A 21006-nucleotide genomic window follows, 5' to 3' on the forward strand; every position below is an offset into this window, starting at 1 on the left:
TCCATTTTTTTCTATACAAACACACCCACACAAGTATCTCTACTAGCTCACATGGGGTTTTTACTCTCCTCCGACTCTCAAACCTTTTGTATCCTTATGTTTTAGATGTGTCTCTTATAAGTAGCAGATAGTTGGGTTTCATTTTGTTTTTGTTTTTTTTTATCTGGTCCACTAATCATTGTCTTTTAACCTAAGCACTTAGTCCATATACAGTTAATGTAAATTCTGATATATTTGGATTAACATCTATTTATTATATTACTGTTATGTATTTTCTTCTTTTTTTATTTAACTCCAGTATAATTAACATACAGGGTTATATTAATTTCAGGTGTACAATATAATGATTTGACAATTCTATACATTAGGCAGTGCTCATTACGATAAGAGCACTCTTTTTTCAAATTTTTTTATTTTTGAGAGAAAGAGAGATAGAGTGTGTGTGCAAGCGGGGAAGGGACAGAGAGAGAGGGAGACACAGAATTTGAAGCAGGTCCCAGGCTCTGAGCTGTCAGCACAGAGCCTGATGCAGGACTTGAATTCAAGAACCGCGAGATCAAGACCTGAGCTGAAGTCAGACACTTAACTGAGCCACTCAGGGGCCCCACGATAAGAGTACTCTTAATCCCCATCACTGATTTCACCCATCCTCTACCCACATCCCCTCTAGTAACCATTAGTTTGTTCTCTATAGTTAAGACTCTGGTTTTTTTATTTGTCTTTTTTTTCTTTCGGTTTTTGTCTCTCATTTGTTTTGTTTCTCAAATTCCACATCTGAGTGAAATTATATGTTCCATATATGTGTGTGTGTGTGTGTGTGTGTGTGTGTGTGTGTGTTCTTTTTTCTTTTTTTCCTTCTTCTGGACTGACTGAGCATTTCTTATCATTTAATTTTCTTACACTCTTTAAGAGTGTAAGGAGCAGGTTATATACTATTATTTAAGGTATATATTATTTTTCTATTCTTTAAGGTTATATATTATTTTTCTTTAAGGTTATATATTATTTTTCTATTCTTTTACTTTTAGCGTGCTACACATTAAAAATTACAATATGCATCTTGACTTGTCAAAATCTAATATAATCAGTATTAGAATTAAATTACAATATGCATCTTGACTTGTCAAAATCTAATATAATCATTATATCTATATTTTTCCCAGAAAATTCAATATTTCACCCAACTTATATGTTATTATTGACATGTGGGTTTTTTTAACTTTTTATTTTTAAGTAATCTCCACACCCAACGTACGTCTTGAACTCACAACCCCAAGATCAAGAGTAGCATGCTTTATCGACTAAGCCACCCAGGTGCTCCAAACTGTGTTTTATTTTAAAACTCGGGGCACCTGGGTGGCTCAGTCAGTTAAGCATCCAACTTCGGCTCAGGTCATGATCTTACAGTTCCTGGGTTTAAGCCCCACATCAGGTGTTCTGCCGTAAGGGCAGAGCCTGCTTGGGATCCTCTGTCTTCCTGTCTCTGTCTTCCCCTTCCCTGCTCACATGCACGCACATGCACTCTCTCTCAAAAATAAATTTTAAGAAAACGACATTAAAACTCTACAGTTCATGTTTTTCTAGATTACCCATTTATTCGCCCTTTTCTTTATTCCTTCCTTTATTTCAAACCTTTCACATGAGATCATTTTCATTTTGTCTAAAAAAATAAAACGTGCTTTAGAATTTCCCTTAGTGAGTCCATGGATAATAAACTCTCTCAGTTTTTGTTTATCAAAAAAGAAAGAAAGAGAGAGAAGAGATTTGTTTTAATTTTATCCCCATTTTCTTGTCCAGATATTTTGTTAAGTTAGAAATTATTGTAAACAGGGGTGCCTGGGTGGCTCAGTTGCTTAAGCAGTCAACTCTTGGTTTTGGCTCCGGGCATGATCTCCCAGGTCATGGGTTCAAAGCCCACGACTGGTCCTAGGCCCTTCACTGTTAGTGTAGAACCTGATTCTCTCTCTCTCCCTCTCTCCCTGCCCCTCCCCAGCTTGTGCTCTCTCTCTCTCTCTCTCTCTCTCTCTCTCTCTCTCTCTCTCTCTCTCTCTCAAAATAAATAAATAAACTTAAAAAAAGAAAGAACTGTAGACATAAATAAGTTTACAAAACTAGAATGAAAAAACTCTTGTTTTCTTGAACCATTTGGAAATAAGTGGCCGACATGATGCCCTATTCCCACTTAAACACTTTAATGCATAATCCTTACCAACAAGGACATTCTCCTACATAATCAAAATACAAACATGAAAATCAAGAAATTAACATTCTCCATTACCACCGTCTAATCTAGAGAACCACTCAAGTTTTGCCAATTGTTCCAATAATATCCTCTGGAAAACTAGAAGATGCAAATCAGATGACATGTTGCATTAAATTGTCAGTCTCTTTAGTCTTCTGCAATCTGGAATAGCTCCTCAGACTCCCCTTGTCTTCCAGGACCCTGAACTTTTTGAAGATTACAGGACAATTATTTTGTAAAATGTAGACTGTCCCTCGATATGGGTTTGCCTGATATTCCCTCATGGTTAGATTCAGATTCTGTGTTTTTGGCAGGAGTACCACAAAAGTGATGCTATTTTCTTCTTGTTGCCTATCAGATGGTACCCAATCGAGATGTGTGTCATTACTGGTGATATTAACTCTGGTTACTTGATTAAGGTGGTACCTGCCAGATTTCTCTACTGTATAATTACTCTTTCTCTCCTGGTCATTAATAAGTATTTTTAGGAACCATCTTAATATTGTATATTTGTCCTCACCTCATCAAACATTTGCCCTTTGTTTCCATCATCCATTAATATTTCTTTGCTGAATTAATTACGATGATGACGGTTGCCAAATCGTGATTTTCTGACTCCATCATCTCTACTCATTGGCACTGTCCTGTAAGAAAAACTTTTCTTCTCTCTTCATTTGCTTATTCACTTAGTTAGTTATATCAGTATGGACCCAATGATTCCTACTTACTCAGTGGGTTAGAATCCATTAATACCATCATTTATTTGGGCATCCAAGTTAGTCCCAGATTTGGCCAAGAGGAGCCCCTTCGAATTGGATATTCTAGACTCATCTCAGACGTTCTCTGCCCTAACCCTGGAGTCAGCCATTTCTAAAAAATTAAATTAAAAAAAAAATTGGTCCCTTTTACTAGAAAATAGTATTTAAGAGCCAAGATCTGAACTTCAGGTATGCTTATTGTTATTAAGTTGTTGCTGCTCCTGGGCACTGTCAGTAGTCAAAGCTAGGGAATACACACACACACACACACACACACGCACGCATTTACATATGTATTGGTTTTTCTTTCTATTGAAAATCATGATTCACTTTAATACCTCAATTCCAATCTAGTTTTCTATCTTTCTGTATTGCTAGCTTCCTTCCTTGACAGTGAGAATGCTGTCTCCTATTACTCTTTCTTTCTTTCTTTCTTTCTTTCTTTCTTTCTTTCTTTCTTTCTTTTTTTGATAAAGTTATGGGCTGAACTGTCTCCCCAAAATCCATATGTTAAAGTCCTGACCCCTCCAGTAGCTCAGTAGAATGTGACTGTATTTAGGGATAGAGAGCCTTTAATGAGGTGATTAAGTGAAAATGAGGCCATTAGAGTGGCCCCTAATCCAATCTGACTGGGGTCCCTATAAGAGGAAATTTGAGGGCACCTGGGTGGCTCAGTCGGTTAAGCATCCAATTCTTGATTTCAGCTCAGGCCATGATCTCACAGTCGTGGGATTGAGCCCCCATGTCAGGCTCCTCGCTGGGCACCGAGCTTGCTTAAGATTCTCTCCCTCTCCCTCTGCCTCTCTTTCCCTCTCTCTCTCAAAAAAAAATTTAAAAAATTAAAAAGAGGAAATTTGGACACACAGAGAAACACCAAGAATGTGCCCAGAGGAAAGACCGTATGAGGACACAGTGAGAGGGTAGCCATCTGCAAGCTAAGGAGAGAAGCCTCAGGAGAAACTAACCCTGCCAACGCTTTAATCTTGGACTTCTAGACCCTAGAACTGTGAGAAATAAATTTCTGTTGTTTAAAGCTACCCTGTCTGTAGCATTTTGTTATGGCAGCCATAGCAAACTAATGCAAATCAATTGCCCTTCCTCCCGCCCTCTTCCACCCAATATGTAATCAGTCTCCTATCACTGCCCCTCACATACTCCCAGCCCACCCCTCAGCCAAGAAGCTATCCTCCCTACCCCACTCAGGCTCCAACACCCCATACTGGGCTGACCCTGCTGCCACTAACATCACTAACATGGCTCCCCCATGTATATGGCCCACCTCACCCTACCTAGGCTGGTTCCCCATGATGGACCATCCCAGCCTCTGCTGTACCCTCTCCCCCGTACTGGTGCCCTCCTCGCTCCACTCAGGCTTTGCCACCTGAGGCCACTGACGTCCTCATCATGTGGATGTTTACCTTGCTTAGTCTAACCCACTGACTTTTGGACTAAATCTCACCTTTATTCTTGCAAGATATTTTTACCTTTTCCAGGCCAGCTTTCTCTGGGCATCAATGTCAACTAGAAGAACAGATGAGGCTGGATGAGGCTGCAAGGATGTGTCCAATTTATTATATATGTTGCCTAGACCTGAGTCAGCAGGACAGACCTGCAGAAATCAAAAAGGCCTCAAGCACACAGACCTGGCTTGATAGTTATACAGTATAAAAGCCTCTCTTCCTTCTGGTCCCGCTCCTGACGCTACCCAGGTTCCTACCTGGCACCTCCCTCAGGGTGGTCTGACAGTCCTGGTTCCCTCCACTGTGGTGTTATTATAATCCGGGGACCTGGACGTTTCCTCTCTCTTGGGTGCTGATGATGCCAGGTGACAGTGAGGAGATCAAATCTTTCTTCACTTTCCTTAAACTTTTATAGAAAGAGAAGCTTAAACTCTGGGGGTCTGCTTTTTTTTTTTTTTTGAGTCCTCTTTTCCTATGATTTTAAGTTACATCTACCCATTTCTAAAACCTTATTAGACCTTTTATATTTTATTTTACAGCTCATCAGAATGGGCATGAGCCTGCAGAGATTTGTGTCAAGAACAATGAGATTGCAGAGAGTAGCAGAGCTGAGAGATGACAGAGCTCTCAAGAGGTAGAGAGAAAGTCACCTGGGTTCCCGACATTCCAGTTTCTAATTCCAGTGCCTCCTTCCCATAGATACCATGACCCACCCCCAGAATTCTTCCACCAACACCTACTTTGGCTTGTGCTAGCCTGATTGGGACTCCGGGGCTTTGCACAAAGAAGCGGGTCTAGGACTTTCATTTATCTGCAAATCTCAGCCCATCCAGCCAAAGACATCCCCATGTAAAACCAGCACCTACAAATGCTTTGTGCTGGAGGGTCCAGCCTGCCTTAAGTGAATTCTGAGAAGCGCCTATTTCTGTAGCAATCTCTTGCTCAAATAAATCCAGCATTCTCTGCCAACCAACTAGCCGTGCACAATCTCCGTGTTTGTAGAGGCTGGTTTAGTGAGGGAACCAATGGATTTTTGTCACAACATATATTCTGTGTAGATTGCACCGTGAAGGGCCCTATTCATTCTGAAGATCTCTCCGACGGCTCAGCCAATCCACAGCGCCTACAATGCATATTTATGGAGCACCGGAGAGTGCAGTCTCAGACAAGGAAACCAACTCAGAGCTTGTCCCTTAATAGGGCATCGCTCAGGTTGCTACCCCTTTAGGCAGTGCGCTTTCATTTGTGCTACCATATTACCTTAACTTACTCAAAATTTCGGAAACCTGAAAAATGACTCTAAATCGCAGACCCCAGTTCCCTTATCTCACTCATTTTTATTCCTCTTGGAATTTATGTCCTGACTTCACAAGTCTAAGAGTGATTGCTCTGGCTGCCTGCACCGCACGACCTGCTGGGGGCTGGAAGCCCCAGCTGTGCTTTCTCTGCCGCTCACCCTTCCCCTGGCAATAAACAGAACTCTATTAGGGCTTCCCTAATGGCTCCTGAAGCAATGGGCAACGTTGCAAGCTCATTAATAGTGGCACTATCACCGTGGGGCTGGAGGGAACAAATGTTTATTCGGTTCCAGAAAATGAGCCAACCCCACCATTAGACAATGCCCACGGAGGCGAGGTGAGAAGAAGCAATTTATAGAAAGAGAAGCTTATTTTGCAAGATGAAGTGGTTGAAGCTGTTGCAGCAGAAGCCCACCGTGGCTGACACTGAGCCTTGGAGGCAGGAGCTGCGCCTCTGGAGGGGGTAGCGGGTAGGAAATCACACCCATGCCTCAGACTGGGAAGACAGATCCCTGGACAATCTCCCTCAGCAATTCTCCTTTGCCTTCCCGCCTTTTTCTCAAGGAGATCCAGCTAAGCTGCTGAGATCCCCACTGTGTAGAAGAAGAGTTTTTTGGTTGGGGGGGTGAGGGTAGGGTTTGCATTACGTTTCACTGAGCTCTCAAGTGCTCATTGTGGGTCAGGCGCTGTTCTAAGTGCTTTGTATGATACAAGTGCATTTAATCCTCACACTGAAGTAGATATCTTTGATATCCTCCTTTTTCAGTTGGGGAAGCTGAGGCTCAGAGAGACATGCCTAGGGTCCCACAGCTAAATTGTTAATGGAACAGGAATTTGGACGCAAGCCAGCTGGTTCCATAGCACACAGTCTTAACCTCTAGGCTGTATTTCAAGTGATGGCTAATAATAATAGGCAGCATTCATAAAGCATCTTCCTTCCAATACACAAAACACCTTCAAGTATGTTGTCACACTTATCCATAGTGTAATACTTTTCTAATCTGGAAAGGTGGGGTCTAGGCAGTCAAGTAAGGCACAGAACAAAGAAGAACTTAATTTTGCGAAAGCCTGTGGCTTTCGGTATGGATTCATCTGAGAAATGGAGGCTGAAGAGGTCCCTTACTTTAGCCCTCTTGGGTTATCTGATTTTCTACATGCATGATCCCAGAAAACAAACAAAAGCTAATCCAGTCCCTTATGTCCTCTCCTGAGGATGGGAACAACATGACCATCTGATTTTTTAAAAGCCACTCCAGGCACATGCATGCACAGGTTTCTTGATGAAACCGGTTCTGCTGCTTCGAGTCTTCCTGTAGTCTCCTAAGGCTACACTGAAGCCAGTTCTCCCCTACTCCCTTCCTCACATCCCCTGAAGGCAATCCCTCCATCAGTGTTAAACACAAATTCAAGTGCAGAAGAAACCAGGAATGCAGTTTGGAACAAAGGCATGCCTCGATTTTTTTTTTCTTGCTCTTACTCTGCAGGATCTTTTTTACCTTCTCTCAGTCTATATTTTCTTATGTCTACAAAGCTGTTGTCACTGATAAAGCCAGTCATGGGAAACAACGTGCATCCTTTTAATATCCTTCCAGCTTGCCGAGGAAATGAGCGATGCTGATAGAAGCTATGGCACAGAATACTCTTCCCGAAGGTCCCTTCTCATTCTCCAACCTAGGCCACCCTGGGAAGACCCCAGGCTTGCAAATGCTTAGCAGGGCGGGAGAGGAGTTTTAGAAACTATTTGAAGAATCCTCTAGATGGAAGCACAATTCTTGGCACAAGTAGACAGGGTAATAAAAGAAGGTGGAAAAAGTAAGCAATGGCTTGTGTTTCCAAAAAAGGGCTCCATCGACTCCTAATGACTGAGATCCCTCCCTGGGGGGAGGAGAGTAGAGAAATGCACAGCTGAGGATGAAGCTTCATGAAGGAAATACAGTCCGTATGGGAAAAAAGCCCAAAATGGAATTACTTGGATAAACTGGATGCCTGGGGAGGTGGGGGGTAGAGTCACGACAGTATGCAGACCACCCACTTTATTTTTTTTTGAAGGTTTTATTTTTATTATTTTTAAAATATAATTTATTGTCAAATTAGCTAACATACAATGGACACAGTGTGCTCTTGGCTTCGGGAGTAGATTCCCATGATTCATCACTTACATACAATACCCAGTGCTCATCTCAACAAGTGTCCTCCTCAATGCCACCCCTTTTTTTTAAATTTTTTTTAAGGTTTATTCATTTTTCAGAGACAGAAAGACAGAGCGTGAGCTGGGGAGGGGCCGAGAGAGAGGGAGACACAGAATCCGAAACAGACTCCAGGCTCTGAGCTGTCAGCACAGAGCCCAACGCGGGGCCCAAACTCACAAGACGGTGAGATCATGACCTGAGCTGAAGTTGGACGCTCAAACGACTGAGCCACCCAGACGCCCCATCAATGCCACCCCCTTTAAAACACAGCACAAGCTACTTAGCCCTCAGGTCTGGGGCAGGACAAGAAATGAATCCATTCTGCACTCAATTCCAGAAAGACAAGCCTGGTTAACGTTTTCCTTTTTTAAGTGATCAGAGTGAGTTTTTGAAAATCATAAAGAGCCCTTTCCTGAAATACCATCTAGCTCAGAGGGTTCAAGAGACTTGAATGATGGAAATATTAACAAACGTGGAAGCAGGGTAAAGAGAAACAAGACCATTGGGACACCCACCCACTAGCAACAGTGAGAAGCTATTACTACCAGAGGGCTTGAAAGGACAAGAAGAAGATATGCAATTTCTGGAGCCTAGTGAGAGCTGAAGCCCAAGGAGGGGCCACTGCTGGAAAATACATCCCAAAGCAGGGAGATTTCTCTCTCCTTCACCCACCTATCTCCTACTGGTTGAACTCCATCAGAAAGCAGGCAGTAGAGAAGCCAAATTAATGCATTGTGTAGGTATGCATGGAGCAGGGCAAATAACGCTGGAGAATGGTACATAAAGAGAATAACCCACACATCACCAATCCACAGTAGCACCCCAGTCCCTTCTTATCACTTTATCCTGTTTTATTCTTTCATTGCACTTACCATTACCTGTTTTATCTTTATGTCTTTGTTCCTCCTGCCCCACCATTAGAATGTAAGCTCCTTGAAAGCAAGGATTTTTGTCTGTCCAAAACTATATCCCCACATGGAATGTTGGAGCCCAAGAGTGAGGAAGGCATCCTCCTTGGTGGGGGGTGGAGAGTAAGGCCCAGCACGGGTTCTCAGAGCCTGTGTGGGGTTAGGAGGGCATCGGCACTGGGAAAGGAATGGTGGCACAGAATCCTGTATGTGTGGCTATATCCAGAAGAATTGATCAAATAAGTAAGTAAGTTAAAGAGAATTCACTGTTAGAGAAGAAGATACAAATATGGAAAGGGAGAAAACTTGTATGAGCCCTGCGATGATGGACTGGAGTTGGAGGTACTCGTGTTAGTTCATGGTTTTCGACATAGGTAGATAGATAGATAGATAGACAGATAGATAGATAGATAGATATGCAAGTAAATACAGACACAAATGTGTGTGTGTTTGTGTGTGCATTGTGTGTGGAAGTGTGTGGGTGTATATTCCCAACTGTGACCCTGAGTGGGCCCTACAACAGGGACACCCTTATAACAACAAGTATGCATAGCACTCAGATCTTGGCTTCTAAATAACACTGTCCACTAAATGGTCCTAGGACATCTTAGAGAAATAACTCATTTTAGGCCTGGGGCAGGGAAAAGTATCAGACGAGCCTGCAACATCTTTTGCCAGAAAAGAGTGACCAAAGAATAATGAGGACATGTCAAAAGGACACAGAGGTCAGTTTGAATAGCTTCTACTACCAAACTGGGACTATTTTAGCATAAAAATAAGTAATGATGAGAATGGATTTAACCCACGAAGTAATGTTAGGAAACTCTGAGTCCATTAATTAAAATAGATTAATTAATTGAATGCTTGATAAAGAATAGGACATTTACATAGACTCACAAATACCAAATTACAAAAAAAAAAAAAAAAGTAACCTTGTACTATGGTTATGTCAGTAAGATGTTACCATTGGGGAAATTATATGAAGGGTACAGGGACTTCTTTATATTATTTTTGCAACTTCCTGTGAGTCTATAATTATTTCAAAATTTAAAATAACCTTTAATTTTATTTTTTTAATGTTTATTAATTGTTGACAGAGACAGATACAGAGTACAAGCAGGGCAAGGGGCAGAGAGAGAGGGAGACACAGAATTTGAGGCAGGCTCCAGGCTCTCAAGCTGTCAGCACAATGCCTGATGTGGGACTCGAACTCACGGACCGGGAGATCATGACCTAAGCCAAAGTTGGATGCTTAACCAACTGAGCAACCCAGGTGCCCCTAATTTTTTTTTAATGTTTATTTATTTTTGAGAGAGAGAGAGAGAGACGGAGTGTGAGCAGGGAAGGGGCAGAGAGAGAGGGAAACACAAAATCCGAAGCAGGCTCCAGGCTCTGAGCTGTCACCATAGAGCCTGACATGAGGCTTGAACTCATGGACCGCGGAGATCATGACCTAAGCCAAAGTAGGACATTGAACTGACTTTAGGTGTCCCTAAAATAAATTTTAATTTCGAAAAGAGATTAACTTTACATTAGAGAAGGCTGTCTGACATTACTTTAATCAAGAAGTGAAAGTTGGGGCGCCTGGGTGGCGCAGTCGGTTAAGCATCCGACTTCAGCCAGGTCACGATCTCGCGGTCTGTGAGTTCGAGCCCCGCGTCAGGCTCTGGGCTGATGGCTCAGAGCCTGGAGCCTGTTTCCGATTCTGTGTCTCCCTCTCTCTCTGCCCCTCCCCCGTTCATGCTCTGTCTCTCTCTGTCCCAAAAAAAATAAATAAACGTTGAAAAAAAAAAATTAAAAAAAAAAAAAAAAAAGAAGTGAAAGTTAACATCATCCATAATGGGACAAATCAAAATTATGTCCCACCTTACAGGATGCAATGAGAATACAGTGTCACCTCTATGCTTTCCTTGTTGAAGATACAGTCTGAATCTAAGCCTAGAAAACATAAGACACACCCAAAATGAGGGCCCAAATTGAGGGACATTCTACAAATTAACTGGTCTGCAATCATCAAAAGCATCAAGGTCATGAAAATTAAAGATTGGGGAATTGTTCTAGACCAAAGGAGATTTGAGACATAACTAAATACAGCATGTGATTCTGAACTGGATCCTTTTGCCATAAAGAAAATTATTGGGACAATGGGTGATTCTTGAGTGGGGCCAAGAATTGGATGGTAGCAGTACAAAAATATTAATTCCCTGATTTTGATGGTTAAATTGTGGTTACAGTATAACCAATATATACATATTTTAATATATACATATTGGTTATACTGTAGAAAATACAAACTAAGAATATTCCAGTGGGAAATTTCTCTGTATTATAGTTGGAATTTTCTATTAGTTCATGATTGTTTCAAAAAGAAGTTTTTAATTATTAAAAAAATACAACTACATCCCCATTACCTAGAACAGGCATAGCATTCCCAGTACTCAATAAATATTTGAACAAATTAATGAACTATTAAACAACTTCAACAAACGCATGCTTAGAAATAAAGATATCGAAATATTAACCGTAGTTTTTTTTCAAGGAATGGATTTATCATAGGTCATTTGGGGCTTTTTTTTTTTTTTAAACTTTGTGCTTTTCTGTTTCTTAAATTTTTTCATCAAGTGTGTATTATTGTTGAATTGGTCAAGCTGTTCACTAGCTAAGAATGACACTTTAGAAGCACCACGAGTCTTGTCCTTGAGTTTGGGGGTTCCAACGTTTGATATTATCAGTTACTTGGACCAGATCCTTAGAAACTGCTTCAGTCCATCCAAGCACATACAATACCAATTTTTTATTATTACTGGGATATATAACTTCCTAGTATCTAGAATATTCTTGCCCATTACCCAAAGCTCCCTCCCTTCTAGAATCATGTTTCCTGGGTAGTAGAAGCAGTCATCAGCAGTTTGGTGAATATAATGGTACAAAGAGGGTTGGAGAGTCTTGTAGAAAATGTAATTCACATTAGGGAAAGGACTGGAGAGTTACTCTGGATGCAGATTTCCAGTGAATAAACACTGAATAAATATAAACTACTGAATAAATATTGACAAATTCTGACTACAAGGATACTTTTTCTGTGCTTGTGGTGGACTGCTATCACTTGATTGATGTGTTAATTTCTGTTTCTCCTGTATTGATTATATTTTCCATTAGTGTGTCCATGATGGGATTTGACGGGTATTCTAGTTCCTTTAAGCAAGGCATTTACATTTTTTTTAAGAGAGCAAGCAGGGGAGAGGAGCAAAGAGAGAAGGGTGGGGGAATCCCATGCTCAGTGCAAAGCCCGACCTAGGGCTCAATCCCATGACCCTGAGATCATGAAGGTCGCTCAGCCACCCAGGCGCCCCTACATATCACCTCTTAAAATTAGTAACTTTGGCAGTTGGTTGCTGTACGTAATGTTCATTTAACACTTAAATTTTATATATTTTTTAAATGTTTATTTATTAATTTTGAGAGAGAGAAGAAGCACACGTGTGTGAGCTGGGGAGGGGCAGAGGGAGAGGGAGAAAGAGAATCCCAAGCAGGCTCTGTACTGTCAGCACAGAGCCTGACATGTGGCTCGATTTCACCAACCGTGGGATCATGACCTGAGTTGAAATCAAGAGGCAGATGCTTAACTGACTCAGTCACCCAAGTGCCCCATAAATTTTATATTTTAATAGGCACTATATTCATATGATCAAAATTCAAAAGGCACAATGAGACTTTTGGTCATCCCTGTCTCCTAACCATCCAGGTCCCCTCCCTAGAGGTAAGTGGTATCAGTTTCCTATCTATCATTCCAGGGAGATATACATGCATACACACATACACATTTTTAACTGTATATAATACTTTACATACTGTTCTTCACCTTGCTTTTTTCACCAAGTATCTATCTTGGGGGTATTTTTTTTTTAAGTTTATTTATTTCTTTATTTCTTTATTTATTTTAAAAAAATTTTTTCAACGTTTATTTATTTTTGGGACAGAGAGAGACAGAGCATGAACGGGGGAGGGGCAGAGAGAGAGGGAGACACAGAATCGTAAACAGGCTCCAGGCTCTGAGCCATCAGCCCAGAGCCTGACTCGAGGCTCGAACTCACGGACTGCGAGATCGTGACCTGGCTGAAGTCGGACGCTTAACCGACTGCGCCACCCAGGCGCCCCTATTTATTTATTTTGTGAGACAGAACAAGCAAGGCAGGCACAGAGAGACAGAATCCCAAGCAGACTCTGCATTGACAGTGGGCAGGGGCTTCGACCCACGAACTGTGAGATCATGACCTGAGCAGAAATCAAGACTCAGACACTGAACCGACTAAGCCACTCAGGCGTCCCTACCCTGGGGGTAATTTTATGTCAGTATATAAAAGAACCTTTCTTTTTATTTTTTTAGTGCATAGTATTCCACTATGAATGCACCATCATTTATTTAACTAGTCTCCTACTAAAAGACATTAAGATGCCTTCCAAACTTTTGCTATTACACAATATTCCATGTACCTAAGTCATTTTGCACATAAGCAAATATATTCTTTGGATCAATTCTCAGCAGTGCAATTGCTGGGTCAAAGGTATATGCATTTTTTATTTTGAGAATACTGATATGTTGCCAAATTGTCTCCCTTAGAGGTTGTAGGAGAGCCTCACTGAGCATTAACTTCTGGATTTTGCCAATCTGGTTATGAAAAGGTTATGTCAGAGGAGTTTTAAACTACATTTTCCTTATATTGAGTGACACTGAGGATCCTTTCATGTTTTCTTCCTTTTCTGTATATGGCCACTGTTCTTTTTTTTTTTTTTAACTTATCTATTTATTTTGACAGAGAGGTAGGGAAAGAGAGAGAGCAACAGGGGAGGGACAGAGAGAGGGAGAGCAGTCAGGAGAGGGGCAGAGAGAGAGAGACCAATCAGGGGAGGGGCAGAGAGAGAGAGACAGAGAGAGACAGAGAGAGAGGGAGAGAGAGAGAATATTAAGCAGGCTCCACTGAAGAGCCGACTTGGGGCTCAATCTCCCAAACCGTAAGATCATGACCTAAGCTGAAATCAAGAGTTGGATACTTAACAGCTCAGCCACCCAGGCACCCCACTGCTCATTTTTTCCATTGAGTTTATTTGTAGTACTTTATTAAGAAAATCACTTCTCTGTAATAGGAATTATACGTATTTTACATCAAACTGGAGTGCTGTAACTTTCAATAGTTTTGAAATAGTTCCAGAGCACTAACTCTGAAACCAGACTGCCTGAGTTTAAATCCTGGCTCTGCCACTTACTGTGTGACCTTGAGCAAGTTACTTAACCTCTCTATGACTCAGTTGATCAGTGAACTAGTGATATTAATCGTACCTACCCCACAGGGTTGTTGTAATGAAAAGAATGAATCTATGGAAAGGGCTTAGAAAATATGTGGCATGACAAGGACTATATAAGTATGTTTCTTCTTTTAATGTCAAATTTAATGTTATTTTTTTTTTAATTTTTGTAACATTGATTTATTTCTGAGAGACACGGCATGAGTGGGGGAGGGGCAGAGAGCGAGGGAGACACAGAATCCGAAGCAGGCTCCAGGCTCTGAGCTGTCAGCACAGAGCCCGACGTGGGGCTCGAACTCACGGACCGTGAGATCATGACCTGAGCCGAAGTCGGACGCTTAACTGACCAAGCCACCCAGGCGCCCCAAATGCTATTCCTTTTAGATGCCATTTCAGAGAAAAACTTGTGCCTGCCTTGGCTTCAAATACTGGAGATAAAATGGAAAAAGAAAAAAAAAGGAATTGTTTTTACTTTTGATGGTAAATATGCACCATCCAGATACCCAGCCTTCCTCAGAACCGAGGGTGCTCAATCCATGGGCACGTAGGCCAAGCAGTCACCACATCTACTCCTCATAATAACCCTCTTCAGTAAGGGATCATCGTCACTTTGTGAGGTAACTGAGGTTCACAGACAGCCAAATGACTTGCCCAAGACCAAGCTCCCTTTCGGCCTTGATTTGCAAATGTTCTTTGATCTTTCCGTGGTGCGCCTGTAGCGGATCCCCAAGGCAGAAAGAGCCCTCTGGCCGGCTGGCTGCCATTCACTCAGCTCCGGCCCCAAAGCCAACTCCTTCCTGCCATCCTCCAGCAACCCTAGCTCTTCCGGCTTGAAATCCCACTTGACTCCTCCCACAGAATTCATCAAGCCTCGCAGATGCTTCCTACTGGGAAATGTGTCTCCCATCTACCCTCTTTTCCATCCCAGCTGCCACCACTCTGGCTCAGCCCTGACTACCTTTCGCAGGAACTGTTGCTGCAATAAAGCTCCTCAAGAGCCTCCCCGCCGACGTCCACAATCTTTTCCTCTCCAGTCTCTTCTGCTGTGCTGCCCTGATCTCTCCGAAGCCCAGCATCTGTCCTGACCTGCCCCATTCTCAAACCTTCGGACCCCTCTGCCCGGTCCGTTCCCTAACATTTGGCCCAACCTACCCGGCTGGTTTTGCTTCCCAGACTCCCCTCCCATGCAGCCAAACGAATTCCTGTTCCGTGAACAGGCTTCCAGTCAGGTTGTTTGTTCAGTTTAGAATTTCTCTCTCTGCCTTCTCTTGTGGGCCGCTCAAGCTTCACAAAGCTGTCCTTTATTGTGACTGTACTCACTTCTCATTCCCCTCGCCACCTCTCCCCTGCTCCACACCCTGCATTTGTTTGTAAACTCCTTGAGAGCAGAAATTCTACCTTATTATGGATTGAAATGCTTTCACATAGAGATACAACTGATAAACCACACAACCCATTTCCTAATTGGTCCAGCCACACATAGGGGCCTGGGTTAAAAAGGCACACGGTGTGCCAGGCCTGCTAGGGAAAACGACCAAGCCTGACCTATTTGTTTAATTTCTTTGTCTTTTTTCAAGCCTGCCCTATTTGAACCCAGATCTTCTCACAGAACCGTCCCTTCTGGCCAAGTGCCCATCACAGGTTTCTAGAAGTTCTGATAGCTGTCAGTTGATACCTGGTACAGAAACAGCATACACAGAATATTCTAGAAATATTGGTATGAACAAACTTTGCGCTGGAGAGAACATCGGAACAGCAGATCAACTTCATTGTTTCATGCAGGCACAAAAAGGTAAAAGACTCGTCCTAGGTCACACAGCAAAGCGGGAAAACAGAACTAGAACTAGAAGCGAGCTTCCTAATGGCAGTTCAGGCCACGCTCCTCCGCACCTTGGAGCCATCTAGGAACAGCAGCCTCAGCCACCTGAGGTCACTGCCCAAGAAGTCACCACCCGTTCCTTTTTCTCCCTCATCTGAGACTCCTTTCCCCTTCCCTCAACAAAATCTTTCCTCCTCCCCAAGTCTCAGCTTTGAAGGTAGTAGTCCCGAGCGGCGAGAGGATTTCTCCGGGCTGGACCCATCGGCTTCTGGGAGACAAGGTACCCGTGGCTGGGTTAGGTACCCACCTATTCCGAGGATGCCGCCTCGGAACTTCCGGGATCAGAACTCACCCTCCTACCCTGCCCGGCCCCGCCCCAAACGCGTCCGGCCCCGCCCCAGACTCGCCGGCAGACACGCGGCCTCTACGCCAGGCCTGGGCTAAACCGAACCCCCAATCTCCGCCCCCTCCAAGATCCACCCTATTGGCGTAGACAGTCAGAAGCCACGTCCAATAAGAAGGAAGGGGCGGCCGCCTAGTCCTATCCGCTGCGACAACACAAAAACGGACGCCACTAAGTGGCGGACGCTATACCTGGGTCTTTCCGGGTCTTTCCGGGTCTTTCCACGCTTAGCCCGTACTGGTGCCGGTCCTGGGCCCGAGAGAGATCCAGAAGGGACGCTCCAAGAAGTAAGTGTCTGCCGACGAGCGTGACCTTTGGCGTCGGTCCGGGAGCCGCTGCTGCTCCCCTCACAGAGCTCGGGATGGGATGGGCCGCGGAGGAAGGCCGGAGAAAGGGGCGGGGAGCAGCCGAGCACGTGGAACGCCGGCCCGACCGAGGCGTGGGTGGGTGGGGGGCTGGGCCGGCGAACTACCGTGCGCGGGCTTCGTGGGCGGGCACAGCTGGGCTCGTCTCGTCTGGTAGGTTCTTCTGCTCTGAACACCGGGTGGGGGGGCGGGGGGCGCCGCGAGTGTCGTCGGTCGCGAAGGAGCGTTTTTTTTTTTAAGCGCTGTTGCTGAAGGTGGCGCCCGACACCTGCCACTAGGTTGGACCGCGGACCCTTGGTGGCGGTTTTCCTGAAAGTTGAGGTTGTGTGCACGCTGAGCGCTTACGGAGTGCTAGGCACTGTGCCGGCTATTTTCCAAGCCTTAAGTAAGTTTCCACCCCCACCAGCCCAGTGAGGTGGGCAGGACTACGTTTGTCAGACGCAGTAAGAGGCCTAGTGCGGTTTCGCTTGCCCAGGCTGACTACTGAACTAGTGAATGGTGGAGCCCCGGGTTGAACCCAAGCTTTCCGAGCTAACCTCCGCACCGAGTTGTGCGTTAGCGGGAGAGCCACCTTTTCCTGTTCTCAGGGTCCTGGAAGCCTCATCGCACCCCGCCCCCCGTTGACCTCAGTGATACCCCTTTTCCCCCAGGTGGGCGTGGGGTAGTCTACACCCCTTGTCCTGTGAACCAAACAGCAAGCAGGAAAGAAAACCGGGACAACTTCCTGGGGGAAACAAAATTCCAAAACCCCAAAGTCTGGCTTTAAATAACAATGGAAATTAGAGTTGGAGTGGTGTTCTGTGGGTGACCAAGCCCAGGGGCCTGACCAGCGGGGGTGGGATTCCTTTTCCACCATTCAGTGTGTCCTGCTGGGTCAGATACTTAGCCTAAGCCTCAGTTTCCTCATTGGTAAAATAGTTAAAAAAAAAAAAAAACTCAAGGTGGGCTTGGCAAGCTCCTAGTAGAGGCCATTTTGTATTCTGCTTTACAAACCGTTCAGCATTAGCATTTTCCACATTACAATCCAGAGTCTCTATAACCTTAATTACCCTATTAGAGTTTTAGGATGTTTCTCACTTTTAAATATTATACTGATGCATAGTAAATCTTTGTTTTTGAGATATAATTCACATACCATAAAATCTGCCATTTTAAAGGGTACAGCTGGGTGGGTTTTGTAGTATATTTAGAAGGTTGTGCGACTATCCCCATGATCTTATTGCAGAACATTTTCATCACCCCAGAAAGAAACCTTGGCCCCATGCAGCCCAGGCGCCTCAAAGGGGCCTTGTTGGGCTCCAGGCCGAATGCTGAGGCCCAGCTGCCAGGGCCTCCCAACCTGAGGTCTCCGGTGGGGGAGATGGAGCCTGTACCCCATGCTGAATTTTAGCCCTGGGCTGGAGCAAGGAGAATCATGCCTGCTCCCAGTGTGCAGGAAGAGTAGAGGCCCCGGGGCAGCCCCACAATCCCACATGGTGTGGAGTTGATCCCACATGGTATGGAGGCGAGCAGGAGCTGTCTTGGGGGAGGGGGAGTGCCGGTTATCAGGAAAACTGGGATATTCCAGCTATAGGCCTTTTGGAGAGCTGTGCCAAATCTTGGCCGCTCCTTTGGAGAGAACTGCCTGACTGTGAGGCAAAGCCGACCTCTGGGTGAGATCCTCCATCAGGCCTCTACAGAGACCCTAGATTTTGAAGCAGGGCCCGAAAAACTCAGGAACTTGCCCAACTTCTGGATTATCCACAAGTGGAGATTCAGACTTGGAGCCAAAGGAGGTGAACCTTTGAAAGCTTATGCAGCCAAGGCAAAAATGAAATGAGATGACTTTACAGCAACTGTTAACAGCAAGGAATGGGGAAGCTAAGCGGAATTAGAAAGGACAAGTCCGCAAAACCATCTGTTGGGTATGTTGTTTCACAGGCAGAACCCAATTACAGACAGCTAGAGTGGGTGCTATCCAAACAGCTTTCATCTGGAGAAACCTATTGGCAGTTCTGAAAAGCAAAAAGTCAAGGATACCAAGACTGTATTTCAGTTCTATCACTACTGAATTCTATTTCACCTCAAAGCATTACAGAGACACACTGCTGCCTACCAAAATACGGCAAAGGTTAATGAGGAAGATTTATAGGTTTTTCAGAAGTTCTAGGTATCCACCAGATTATCCACCTCATTTAGATAATGTGAGAACATAACCCAACGATCTATCTCAGCCAGTACCTCAGGAAACTAAGAGGGCAGCTTTGGTTCCCTGTGAGGCCAACTGCTCCATCCCTGGGAATCCCAAGGGAGCTTGGCAAATCAAAAGCACACCTCCTGAGTAGGTTTGCCAACACTGTTTCGGAACTAACTGGGATAAACTCATGGCAAGAAAAGCCGGTAATAAGAGACAAGGGTTTGGAAAAAAGCGAGAATTTTATTTCTGTGCCGGCAACCAGAGGAGGTGGCAGGCTCCAGCCTTAACTGACGTCCCAGCCTGCAAGATGGACACCTGTAGTTTTATAGGGAGAGGTTCAGGAGGGTGTGTGCAAAAGAGCAGACAGGATGTGATCACAGTGGGTGGGTATGTGTAAAGCAAGTGATCGTGGCCCGGGGAGGGAATGTTTGGGATGTGGTCTTCCGCATTCTGTTGCTGTCAGGACTTTGCTGGCCTGGCGGTTGCAATGTTCTGGTCACTGCAAAACATCTTCATCAGTGCCTCAAGAAAGTATAATAAGAAAGATAAACAGTAGGTTTCAGAGCATGAGTTAGGTGGTCCTGTCTATTTCTGGTTTTATGTGTTGGGGTTTATAGTGCTCGCTGACAGCAGATTAAGAGTTCCTTTTCAGAGACTGCTGTCAGCTAAGTGTATTTGGAAGGGGACAGGTATCTACCTGTTGACTAAGAGAGGATCAACAAGCAGATGATTTGAAATGTTACAGAAGAAGAAAATTAATTTTCTTACACTTTTTTCCATTTTTATCTTAAAATGACTCAGAATCCAGGATTACAATAGTAACCCTTGTCTGGGGGGACACATTCCAACACCCCCAGTGGATGCCTGAAACCATGGATGGTACTGAAACCTGTATATACTATGTTTTCCCTATACATACATACCTGTGATAAAGTTTAGTTCCTAAATTAGGCATAGTAAGAGGTGAACAACAATTAATGATAAAGTGAACAATTACAACAGTGTACTGTGATAAAAGTTAATGTGAACACGGTCTGTCTGAAAATTTCTTATTTTACGGTATTCATCCTTTTTGTGATGATGTGATGATAAAATGCCTGTGAGATGAATCAACATGTAGGCGTTGTGACACAATAGGCTGTTACTGATCTCCTGAAGATCTAACCAGAGGAAGAGCCTCTGCTTCTGGATCTGATGGAGGATAACCAAAGCTGGGGAAAGTGAAACCGTGGGCCTGGGGGTCTGCTGTACTGAACTGTAAAACTTTATACTGGCCTGCCATGTTAAACCTCAGAATGAAACGCTGCTGGAAATAGGGGGGGAAATTAAGTTTGTGCTGACCTAAAATGGAGGTTTTAAAAAATATTACATACCCTCAGTCATTTTAACCTCTTACCTTGTGATAATGAGTGGGTTTTTTTGTATCATTACCTTCCTCTTTTTTTTTTTTTTTTTTAAAGATTATGGATTTCAAAGTGTTTCATATTGCACTGTTCCTAGTCAAGAGTGCTATAGTAAGTAGATAACAGAAACCAAAAGATCTACCAATTCCAGTTAGCTTCTTTTAGGTCGACTCCAGAAAAGGATCCTATCTAGTTGTTCTGATTAAAAAATTCTATCTCATGAAACATTAAGTAAAAAGACCCAAGTTTTTTTTTTTTAAACTTACTGAAACATGAAGTCTCATTATTCACTCTGTATATTTACCTTTCAATAGGTGTATAACCAAACAGAATAAAGGAAATATGACACTAGTGTATCAGTGTTTTACAAATGCACAGGCATAAATTTGAATTTAAATGAAAGTCACATTCAACCTGATTCTGGTTTTAAAACAAACAAAACTGCTGTCATAGTAAAGTATTATATATGATACCATAGCTTTGGTTACCAAAGCTAATAATTTGGTGGAATGTTGCCTATGAAAACATAAACAGGTACACATGGAACATCATAAATCATTTAAAATTCTTGTTTTTGTTTTTTAATGTTTATTTTGAGAGAGAGCGCTCAGAAGGGGGGGTAGAGAAAAAGAATCCCAAGCAGACTCCACACCAGCAGTGCAGAGCCCAACTGGGGGCTCA

The 21006-nt window shown here is 43.5% G+C and overlaps 1 protein-coding gene across 2 annotated transcripts in view; it reads left to right on the forward strand.

The window, feature by feature from the left end:
* The first annotated feature begins 16511 nt into the window (after positions 1-16511).
* Positions 16512-21006, forward strand: part of DCAF4 (DDB1 and CUL4 associated factor 4) — a 32009-nt gene continuing 27514 nt past the window's right edge. The window contains exon 1 of one of the 2 annotated variants that reach the window (XM_043556515.1): positions 16512-16668. The gene's annotated coding sequence lies outside the window, so the exon portion shown is untranslated. The remainder of the gene's footprint in view (positions 16669-21006) is intronic. The other variant, XM_043556513.1, reaches the window with a different exon arrangement.

This window comes from Prionailurus bengalensis, chromosome B3 (genome assembly GCF_016509475.1).
Source record: "Prionailurus bengalensis isolate Pbe53 chromosome B3, Fcat_Pben_1.1_paternal_pri, whole genome shotgun sequence".
NCBI classification, from domain to species: Eukaryota; Metazoa; Chordata; class Mammalia; order Carnivora; family Felidae; genus Prionailurus; species Prionailurus bengalensis.